At 40.1% G+C, this 12,192-nt stretch overlaps 1 pseudogene; it reads left to right on the top strand.

The window, feature by feature from the left end:
* Window positions 1-2,023: 2,023 nt before the first annotated feature.
* Window positions 2,024-2,906, top strand: LOC130682236 (olfactory receptor 11G2-like; annotated as a pseudogene).
* The last annotated feature ends 9,286 nt before the right edge of the window (window positions 2,907-12,192 follow it).

A 12,192-nucleotide genomic window follows, 5' to 3' on the forward strand; every position in this document is an offset into this window, starting at 1 on the left:
ACCCAGATGTGTGGGTATTAATACTGATCTGATTTACCATGGGGTCCCAAGGTCAGTGAAAATGACTAAGATAGCTTGGAGTAGGGCACCAACATATCAGGACACAGGCCAGAGCATGACAGACAAAAATGAAGTGAGTTTTAAAAACTCAGTCAAATTCAGTTATGAAGATAACCACTAAGACCTGTGTGGCAACTAAACGAGCTTTTTCATCAACAAAAGAAACAGCAGAATAGTTTGTGGGCATCCTATAAGTATGTTATTTTTGAAATGTACTCATATCAGCAGCCTCTCACATTAATAGTAATATCATGCTTTTTTTTTTTTTTCTCTTTGCCTCTGTGTATTCTGTGTGCTACTTGTGCTGAAGTACAATTTAAATGCTCGTAAGTGAAACGCACTCTGTTTTTCATTCCTAATGAATTTCCAAGATTCACTAACTCTACAATTTGCTGTCTCCAGAAAAGATGACATTTATTATTGCCCACATACTGTACAACAATCTCAGCTGAGAAAGTTACACAACTATTCAGAATAAAAATACTAAGTAATCCTTTTTTGAAAAGTATTCACTATACAATCATAACAAATCAAGAGAGGAATTTTTTGTCTTACAGGCCGAACAAAACACACACACACACACACACACACACAGACACACACACACACACACACGCAAACGCAAACACGAACCAAAAAAAGTCCCCTCATATAATTTGAGAAATCTGGGACCTGCCCTAATTGCCACCTGAGATGATGTGATTGTTATGGGAAACAGACTGAACTACCAGACTCCATTCAGAAAAGGTGCAGTCCACATAGCCTCATGGGCAATGAGATTATAAACAGCAGTCTTTCCACTTAATGCCAAATGTGGTGACGGCCATGAGTAGGTTTCTAAGGAGACAAGACATAGAAAAAGTTAAGCTTTGATTCAGTAACAACAAACTGGAGAAAGTTCAGGAGCAGGAGGGAGGGAAGCAAGACATTCCATGTCAACAGAAAATGCCTTGAATGGCCACAAATGTACCAGAGGCAAGTATAAAAACAAAAACACTTCAAACACAGAAAGGAGCAATCGAAGCGATTTAGAACACCACACACACAAATCTGAACATGCAAGTGAACTTTACCACCACACTTTTGGAAAAATTGGCCAAGTCTCATCCCATCAACAGTCCAGCCACTCAGAGCAGTGGCTCTCCCTAAGGTCAGGTGCCCCAAACGGCATATCTAGTTCTCACATTCACAAGAGAGGGCATTAAAATTTTCAACCAGGGAAATTTGAATGCCAAAGTGCAGGGCTCTTCCCCATGCTCTGGAGCTGAAGCCACCAGCTGGAGAGAGAGGGAAAGCATTTCCTACACACCAAACTTGTGTGGTCATGTCATACACATCTGTGCCGGAACGAGAGAGGCCCTTCGAGCCATCGCTTTGCAATACCATAAACAAGCACAGAGAGAGGAATATTTGCCCTGCCCCGTCACTGTTCCTCAGTGAGACACCACCTTTTCCAATGTGAGACTTGAGTAGTGCTTCATTTGGCGTTACTATCACTATTACTGATTATGATAAATTAGTTTTACAGAATGCTTTAGAAGAGATTTCATATACACTGATTTGCTTGTACAATACTCTGTACATGGTACGTAGATGAGGTTAACAAATAGAGGTTAAGTGACATATTCAAAGTTACAACTTCTGCACTCCTTATGTGTAAATCCTGTTCCTGACGTAACTGAGAGATTATAATTGAGAGATTACAACAAACCCTGTTTTTTATTTTATTTTTTGCATCTAATTAGAATGAAATCATACTCTTGGGGTATAGGTTGTGAGGATCAGCTTTGTTGTTTTAACAGAAACCTCATTCTGTATTTCTTTATGCAAAAACAAGGTAAGGACATTTGGTGGAAGAGCCAGCAAACCCCACTAGAGTGCAATAGCCGATGTCATCGCCGCGCCCTCCGAACTCATGAACGTGTCCGGCAGAGAAACCACCCACGCCGTCAGCCACTTTATCCTCATGGGCTTTCCCTCCAGGCCCGAAGCGCAGCTCCTCTACTTCGGGCACTTCTCTGCGGCCTACACCCTGACCCTGATGGGGGAACGCGGCCGTTGCCTGCGCTGTGCGGTGGGACCGACGCCTTCACAGCCCGATCGATGTACATCCTCTTGGGGAATTTCTCTCTCCTGGAACTATGTTATGTCACCACCACCACCGTCCCCAACATGTTGGCCAGCTACCCGTCCACAAGCAAGTCCATCTCCTTTGTGAGCTGTCTTGTGCAGTTCTCCTTCTTCTCTTCCGGGTGCGAAGAGGGCTTCTTCCTTTGCATCATGGCCTTTGACAGGCACCTTGCCGTGTGCCGCCCTCCGCGTTACCCGCGCATCATGACCAGACAGCTGTGCACGGGCCTCGTCGTCCTTGGATGGTCGTGTGGGTTCACCCTCCTACCTACCGCCAGTTGTCCTCATTTCTCAGCTGCCCTACCGTGGCCCAAACACCATCAGCCATTTCGTGTGTGATCCTGTCCCACTGATGGTGCTGTCGTGTTCTGATGACACCACCACACAGTTCATTTACTCGACCTTCAATTCTGTTTTCATGATCGGCCCCCTTCTCTTTATCCTTTGCTCCTACGCTCTGGTGACTCTGGCTGTGCTACGGATGCCCTCAGCAGCGGGCAAACGCAAGGCTTTCTCCACTTGTGCTTCTCATCTGGCTGTGGTGATCCTGTTTCTTTGGCTCTGTTACGGTGATGTGCGTTAGTCCCGGATCGGGACACCCAGTGGACATGGAAAAAATCGTTACTTTGTTTTATTCTGTGAAAACACCTCTGTGCATTCCGCTAATATATAGGCTCAGGAACAAGGAGATGAAGGCTGCTCTGAGGAAGATCCTGAGGACTGCCCAAGGTATTCATAAAATACAAAGAGCCAAATTCTTCTCTCAAACGCAACTGATCTCAAGACATGAGTGATATATTTGTCGACAAATTCATTAACTTTTATTAAGAAACTACTATAATGAGGGCCCATTATCATCCTAAGCAAGATGCAGTAATGTTATTTAAGAATGTTTTAACTAACAAGTGAATGCAACTGTGTTGAAGTTAGTATCAAGTAAATGAAATGATATGTATGTAAGTCAATCAGTCTCTATATGTAATTCAATTTCTAAAGAGAAGGTAGAAGCATGCTGTGCATTGCTGAGTTGAATTAACTAATATACATGTAGTAGAGATCATAGATTGCTTTGGGGATTAACACTCCAAACCAGTAGTTCTCCACTAACACGCACTGATTGATAAAGAAGTCTCGAATTTGAAGGAAGTCGCCGTGCCAGAGTGTAGCATGTGACTTGACTTTAAGGAAACAGAATAATAGCCGTGGCTGGACGGTAGTGATTGTTTAGGGTGTACAAGACAAGAATTAGGAATTTAAAGGTATTACTAACTTAGAATATAGCAAATAAAAGAGCTAAACATAAGAACCGGGGCACTACTCAGGGCATAACCCACTTTCGGGTAAATCCCATTTGAGTAACAGCTTCCGGTACTACTTGTAGTTTAGTGTTAGTACTGTGTGACTGTTTTTAAACTGCCATAAGCATCCTTAATACTAATACGACTTCTACTGCGTTTCTGTTGCCATTTTTTTTTTTTCAAACATGGCTCTTCAACACATACTTTAAAAGAATCATAGTATGAAATGCAATTTTTACCAAATTGTAATTTGTAGTCTTCAAGAAGTCAATTCCTCTACAAAGTGAGGTGCCGCATCAATTGGGTTTTGTTTCATGAACAATCTGGGTTGAGAATACTTTCTGAAGATTAAAAGGCAGGATTTTTGAGTTCGGGGAAAGAAGTGGTTATCTTTCTTCTACTTCACAAAAGAAACAAAGAGCTGGACAATTGCCTGAAAGGTACGTCATATTGGAAGAAAATATGAACAATTTAGGACTTCGTGCACATGAACTACAACAGTAGATTTACAGTGCCGATGGCTTTAACACCGATTTTCATTCACGAAGGTTAAGGAATGTTTGTGACAATTCCATTCGTCTTTCATAATCACAGAAGAAAAAGGAAAAAGAAGAGATTCTTAATAAAACAGTGTGTTGATTGTGATAAAGGTGGAAGTGCCCGTTATTTGTTATTGCCTTTATTCTTGACCAACGTTTTCTCACCGATCTTAAATTCCACCTCATATTGTTTCTTTTTTGTATCATCAATATACGATTACATGAGCAGCATTGTGGTTACTAGATTCCTCCCATTATCAAGTCCCCACCACATACGCCATTACAGTCACTCTCCATCAGCATAGTAAGATGCTACAGAGCAGAGTCACTACTTGTATTCTCTGTGCCATGCGGTCTTCCCCTCCCCACCCCCACATTACCTGTGCTAATCACAACGCCCTTTATTCCCTTCTCCCATACTTCCCACCCACCACCACACCCAGTCCTTTTCTCTTTGACAACTGTTAGTCCATTCTTGGGTTCTGTGAGTTTGCTATTTTGTTCTTTCAGTTTTCCCTTTGTTCTTATGCTCCACAGATGAGTGAAAAATCATTTGGCACTTCTCTTTCTCTGCTTGGCTTATTTTATTTCACTGAGCATAAATAATAGCCTCCCGCTCCATTCATGTTGTTGCAAATGTGTAGGATTCGTTCTCTTCTTACGGCTGAAGATTATTCCATTGTGTATATAGACCACTTCTTCTTTATCCATACACCTACTGATGGACACTTAGGTGGCTTCCATTTCTTGGCTACTGTAAATAGTGCTGCGATAAACATAGGGGTGCATATGTCTTTTTGAAACTGGGCTCCTGCGTTCTTAGGGTAAATTCCTAGGAGTGGAATTCCTGGGTCAAATGGTATTTTTTTTTTTTTTATTTCTGGTCTTTTGAGGAATCTCCACACCGCTTTCCGCAATGGTTGAACTACTTTACATTCCCACCAGCAGTGTAGGAGGGTTCCCCTTTCTCTGCATCCTAACCAACACTTGTTGTTCCCATTCTTTTCCATGTTGGCCGTACTAACTGGTGTGAGGTGGTATCTCACTGTGGTTTTAATTTGCATTCCCTGATGATCAGTGATGTGGAGCATCTTTTCATGTGCCTGTTGGCCATCTGAATTCCTTCTTTGGAGAAGTGCCTGTTCGGATCCTCCACCCATTTTTTAATAGGGTTATTTGCTTTTCGGGTGTTGAGGCATGTGAGTTGTTGATGTATTTTGGATGTTAACCCCTTGTTGGATATGTCATTTACAAATATATTCTCCCATGCTGATGGACACCTTTTTGTTCCGCTGATGGCGTCCCCTGCTGTAAAGGAGATTTTAGCATGATGTAGTCGCCTTTGTTCCTTTTTTAGTTTGCTTCCCTTGCCCGAGGACACGCGTCCAGGAAAAAGTTGCTCATGTTTATATTCAAGAGATTTTTGCCTATGTTTTCTTCTAAGAGCTTTATGGTTTCATGACTTACATTCAGGTCCTTGATCCATTTTGAGTTTACTTTCCTGTATGAGGTTAGACAGTAATCCAGTTTCATTCTCTTACATGTAGCTGTACAGTTTTGCCCCACACCAGCTGTTGGAGAGGCTGTCAATTCCCCATTGTATATGCATGGCTCCTTTATCATATAATAATTAACCATATATGTTTGGGTGAACATCTGGACTCTCTATTGTGTTCCACTGGTCTGTGCCAGTACCAAAGTGTCTTGATTACGGTGGCTTTGTAGTAGAGCTTGAAGTTGGGAAGTGAGATCCCCCTGCTTTATTCTTCCTTCTCAGGATTGCTTTGGCTATTCGGGGGTCTTTGGTGGTTCCACGTGAATTTTAGACATATTTGTTCCAGTTTGTTGAAGAATGCTGTTGGTACTTTGGTAGGGATACTGCATTGAATCTGTAGATTTCTTTAGGCAGGATGGCCATTTTGACAATATTAATTCTTCCTAGCCAAGAGCATGGAATGAATTTCCATTTGTTAGTGTCCTCTTTAATTTCCCTTAAGAGTGTCTTGTAGATTTCCAGGTATAGGTCTTTCACTTCCTTCGTTAGGTTTCCAGGTATAGGTCTTTCACTTCCTTCGTTAGGTTTCCAGGTATAGGTCTTTCACTTCCTTCGTTAGGTTTACTCCTAGGTATTTTATTCTTTTTGATGCAATTGTAAATGGAATTGTTTTCCTGATTTCTCTTTCTGCTCATTCATCATTAGTGTACACGAATGCAACAGATTTCTGTGTATTAATGTTGTATCCCACAGCTTTGCTGAGTTCACATACTAGATCTAGTAGTTTTGGAGTGGATTCTTTAGGGTTTTTTTATATACAGTATCATGTCATCTGCAAACAGGGACAGTTTAACTTCTTCCTTACCAATATGAATGCCTTTTGTTCCTTTGTGTCGTCTGATTGCCGTGGCTAGGACCTCAAGAACTAGGTCGTATAAAAGTGGGGAGAGTGGGCATCCTTTTCTTGTTCCTGGTCTTAAGGGGAAAGCTTTCAGCTTCTCGCTTTTATGCATAATGTTGGCTGTGGGTTTGTCATATATGGCCTTTATTATGTTGAGGGACTTGCCCTCTATACCCATTTTGCTGAGAGTTTTCCTCATGAACGGATGTCGAATTTTGTCGAATGCTCTTTCAGCATCTATGGAGATGACCGTGTGGTTTTTGCCCTTCTTTTCATTGATGTGGTAGTCGATGTTGATGAATTTTCAAATGTAGCACCATCCTTGCATGCCTGGGAGGAATCCCACTTGATCGTGGTGGATGATACTTCTGATCGATCTTTGAATTCGGTTTGCTAATATTTTCTTGAATATTTTTGCATCTATGTTCATCATGAATATTGGTCGATAATTTTCTTTTATTTATTTTTTCCGTGTGTTTGCATGGTTTGGATATTAGAGTGATGTTGGCCACATAGAATGAGTTTGGGAGTATTTCCACCTCTTCTACTTTTAGAAAGACTTTAAGGAGGATGGGTATTAGGTCTTCACTAAATGTTTGATAAAATTCAGCAGTGAAACCTTCTGGTCCAGGGATTTGGTTCTTGGGTAGTTTTCTGATTACCGATTCAACTTCATTACTGGTAATTGGTCTGTTTAGATTTTCTGTTTCTTACTAGGTCAGTCTAGGAAGTCGTATTTTTCTAGAAAGTTGCCCATTTCCTCTAGGTTTTCCAGTTTGCTAGAATATAATTAATTTTTCATAGTATTCTCTCATAATACTTGTATTTCTGTGGTGTCCGTAGTGACTTTCCTTCTCTCATTTCTGATTCTGTGTATGTGTGTCGACTCTCTTTTTCTCTTGATAAGTCTGGCTTGGGGTTTATCTATTTTGCTTATTTTCTCATAGAACCAGCTCCTGCTTTCATTCATTCTTCCTATTGTTTGATTCTTCTCGATTTTATTTATTTCCGCTCTAACCCTTATCATGCCCATCCTTCTACTGACTTTGGGCCTCATTTGTTCCTCTTTTCCTAGTTTCATTAATTGTGAGTTTAGATTGTTCATTTGGGCTTGTTCTTCTTTTCTGAGATAGGCCTGTATTGCAATATGCTTCCCTCTTAGCACTCTCTTCGCTGCGTCCCACAGATTTTGCAGGGTTGAATTATCGTTGTCACTTGTCTCCATACATTGCTTGACCTCTGTTTTTATTTGGTCATCGATCCATTGGTTATTAAGGTGCGTGCTGTTAAGCCTCCATGTGTTTCTAAGGCTCTTTTCATGTTCTTTGCATAATTTATTTCTAGGTTCATACTCTCGTCTTCTGAGAAGGTGGTTGGTACAATTTCAATCTTTTTGAATTTACTGAGTCTCTTTTTATGGCCTAGTGTATGATCTATACATGAAAATGTTCCATGTGAACTTGAGAAGAATGTGTATTCTGCTGCTTTTGGGTGTGGAGTCCTGTAGATGACTGCTAGATCCATCTGTTCGAATGTGTTATTCAGTGCCTCTGTCTCCTTACTTATTTTCTGTCTGGCTGACCTGTCCTTTGGAGTGAGTGGTGTGTTGACGTCTCCTAAAATGAATGCATTGCATTGTATTTCCCCCTTTGATTCTGTTAAGTATTTGTTACACATACGTTGGTGATCCTGTGTTGGGTGCATAGATATTTATAACGGTTATATCCTCTTGTTGGACTGACTGCTTTATCGTTATATAATGTCCTTCTTCATCTCCGGTTATTTTCCTTGTTTTGAAGTCTATTTTGTCTGATACAAGTTCTGCAACTCCTGCTTTTCTCTCCCCACGAATTGCATGAAATCTCTTTTTTCCATCCCTTCAGTATCAGTCTGTGTATGTCTTTGGGTGTGAAGTGAGTCTCTTGTACGCAGCATATAGATGGGCCTTGTTATTTGATCCATTCAGTGACTCTATGTCTTTTGATAGTGCATTCAGTGCATTTACATTTAGGGTGATTATCGATAGGAATGTATTTATTGCCATTGCAGGCTTTAGGTTTGTAGCTACCAAAGGTTCAAGGGTTATTTCTTTACTATCTAACAGTCTAATTTAACTTGCTTAGTGCTCTATTACAAACAGAAACTAAAGGTTCTTTTCTTTTTCCTCGTTTTTCTTCCTCCTCCATTCTTCAAATATTAGCTAGCATATTCTGTACTCATTCCCTACCCCTTGATTCAATTTGGGGGTAGCTGATTTCATTTCCCATCTGCTTAGTTGTTGTTCTACTTTGCTGTGCTTTTATTTCCACTGGTGACAGCTATTTAGCCCTAGGAATACTTCTATCTACGGCAGGCCATCCAAAATGAACTGTAAAGGTGGTTTTCGGGACATAAATTCTCTCAGTTTCTGCTTCTCTGAAAATTGTTTTAATCCCACCTTCAAATTTAAATGATAACCTTTCCGGGTAGGCTATTCTTGGTTCAAGGCCCTTCTGCTTCATTGCGTTACATACATCAAGTCACTCCCTGCTGGCCTGTAAGGTTTCTATTGAGAAGTCTGATGATAGCCTGATGGGTTTTCCTTTGTATGTGATCTTTTTCCTCTCTAGCTGCTTTCAAAACTCTATCCTCGCCCTCGATCTTTGCCATTTTAAGTACTATATGTCTTGGTGTTGTCTTCCTTCGGTCCCTTGTGTTGGGAGATCTGTGAATCTCCATGGCCTGAGAGACTATTATCTCCTTCCCCAGACTGGGGAAGTTTTCAGCAATTACCTCCTCATGACACTTTCTATCCCTTTTTCTCTGTCTTCTTCTTCTGGTAGTCTTCAAATATGAATACGGTTCCGTTTGGATTCATCACACAGTTCACTCACTATTCTTTCATTCCTAGAGATCCTTTTTTCTCTCTGTGCCTGTTTCTTTGTATTCCTCGTCTCTAGTTTCTATTCTCTTCACCAACTCTTCTACTACATCTAATCTGCCTTTAAATCCCTCCTTTGTATGTTTCGTTTCAGACATGGAATTTCTTAATGATTGAACCTCCATCCTAAATTCATCCCTGAGTAATTAAAATGGCAAAGATCAAGGATAAGGACAGACTATTGAAAACAGCCACAGAGAGAAATAAGATCACATACAAAAGACATGCCATCAGGCTAACTTCTTCTCAGCAGAAACATTACAGGCCAGAAGGGAGTGGCATGATGTATTTAATGCAATAAAGCACAATGGCCTAAAACCAAGAATACCTTATCCAGCAAGATTACCATTTAAATTTGAAGGAGGGATTAAACAACTTCCAGATAAGCAAAAGCTGAGAGAATTTACCTTCCACAAACCATCTCTACATTGTATTTTGGAGGGACTGCTGTAGATGGAAGTGTTCCTAAGGTCTAATAGCTGTCACTAGAGGTAAGAAAAGCACAGTAAAGAAAGTAGAACAGCTAATTACTAAGAAAATGCAAAATTAAATTTACTGTCCCCAAAGCCAACCGAAGAATAGACAAAGAGTACAGAATATAACACCTAATACATGAGGAATGGAGGAAGAAGAAAAAGGAGAAAAATAAAAGAACCTTTGGATTGTGTTTACGATAGCATATTAAGTTTAAGTTACGTTAGACTCTTAGATAGTAAGGAAGTTAACCTTGAACCTTTGGTAACCAAGAATCTAAAGTCCGCAATGGCAATAAGTGCATAACTATCGATAATCACCCTAAATGTAAATGGACTGAATGTACCAACCGGAAGACATAGAGTCATTGAATGGATAAAAAAACAAGACCCATCTATATGCTACCTGCGAGAGACTCACTTGAAACCCAAAGACATACACAGACTAAAAGTGAAGGGATGGAAAAATATATTTCATGCAACTAACAAGGAGAAAAAAAATCAGGAGTTGCGGTACTTGTATCAGGCAAAATAGACTTCAAAACAAAGAAAGTCACAACCGATAAAGAAGGACATTACATAATGATAAAGGGGTCAATCCAATAAGAGGAAATAAACATTATAAATACCTATGCTCCCAACACAGGAGCACCTACAAATGTGAACCCATTACAAACAGAATTAAAAGGGGAAATAGAATACAATGCATTCATTCTAGGAGACTTCAACACTCCAGTAACTCTGAGGGACAGATCAACAAGACAGAAAATAAGTAAGGACATACAGGCATTGAACAACACATTAGAACAGATGGACCTAACATACATCTACAGAACTCAACACCCAAAAGCAGCAGAATACACATTCTTCTCAAGTGCACCTGGAACGTTTTCAAGAATAGATCATAGACTAGACCACAGCAACAGCCTTGGCAAATTCAAAAAGATTGAAATTGTACCAACCAGTTTCTCAGACCAGAAAGGTATGAAACTAGAAATAAATGCTGCAAAGAAAATGAAATATCCCACAAATACATGGAGGTTTCACAGTATGCTCCTAAATAACCAATGGATCAATGACCAAATAAAAACATAGATCCTGCAATATATGGAGACAAATGACAATAATTCAAGAGCACAAACTCTGTGGGATGCGGCCAAGGGCATGCTGAGAGGAAAGTATATTGCAACACAGGCCCACCTCAGGAAAGAAGGACAATCCCATATGAGCAGTCTAAACTCACAATTAATGAAACCAGAAAAAGAAGAACAAATGAGGCCCAAAGTCAGTACAAGGAGTGACACAATAAAGATTGGAGCAGAAATAAATAAAATTGAGAAGACTAAAACAATAGAAAGAATCAATGAAAGCAAGAGCTAGTTCTTCGAGAAGATAAACAAAATAGATAAACCCCTAGCCAAACTTAACAAGGAAGGAAAGAGAGTCTGTCCACATAAACAGAATCAGAAATGAGAAAGGAAAAGAATCCCTATGGACACCAGAGAAATGCAGAGAATTATTAGAGAATACCATGAAAAATTATGTGGTAACAAACTGGATAACCTAGAAGAAATGGACAACTTTCTAGAAAAACACAACCTTCCAACGCTGACCAAAGAGGAAACAGAAAATCTGAACAGACCAATTGCCAGCAACGAAATTGAACTGGTAATCAGAAAAACTACCCAAGAACAAAACTCCTGGACCAGATGGCTTCACCATTGAATTTAATCAAACATTTAGGGAAGACCTAATACTCATCCCCCTTAAAGTTTCCCACAGAACAGAAGAGGTGGGAATACTTCCAAAATCATTGTATGAGGCCAGCCCCCATCACTCTAATACCAAAACCAGGCAAAGACACCACAGAAAAAGGAAAATTACAGACCAATATCCCTGATGGACATAGACGCAAAATCACTCAACAAAATATTAGCAAACCAAATTCAAAAATACATCAAAAAGATCATCCATCATGATCAAGTAGGATTTCTTCCGGGGAGGCTAGGATGGTACATTGGAAAATCCATCAACATCCTCAACCACATCAACAAAAAGTAGGACAAAAACCAACACCATTCACGATAAAAAACTCTCAACAAAATGGGTATGGAAGGCAAGTACCTCGACATAATAAAGGCCATATATGACAAACCCACAGCCAACATTATACATAACAGCGAGAAGCTGAAAGCTTTCCCCTTAAGACCAGGAACAAGACAAGGATGCCCAGTGTCCCCACTTCTATTTAACATAGTACTGGAGGTCGTAGCCACGGCCATCAGGCAACACAAAGAAATAAAAGGCATCCAGATCGGCAAGGAAGTAGTTTAACTGTCCCTGTTTGCAAATGCCACGACATTGTAAATAAAAAAA

Source organism: Manis pentadactyla, assembly GCF_030020395.1.
Source record: "Manis pentadactyla isolate mManPen7 chromosome 11 unlocalized genomic scaffold, mManPen7.hap1 SUPER_11_unloc_1, whole genome shotgun sequence".
Classification (NCBI taxonomy): domain Eukaryota; kingdom Metazoa; phylum Chordata; class Mammalia; order Pholidota; family Manidae; genus Manis; species Manis pentadactyla.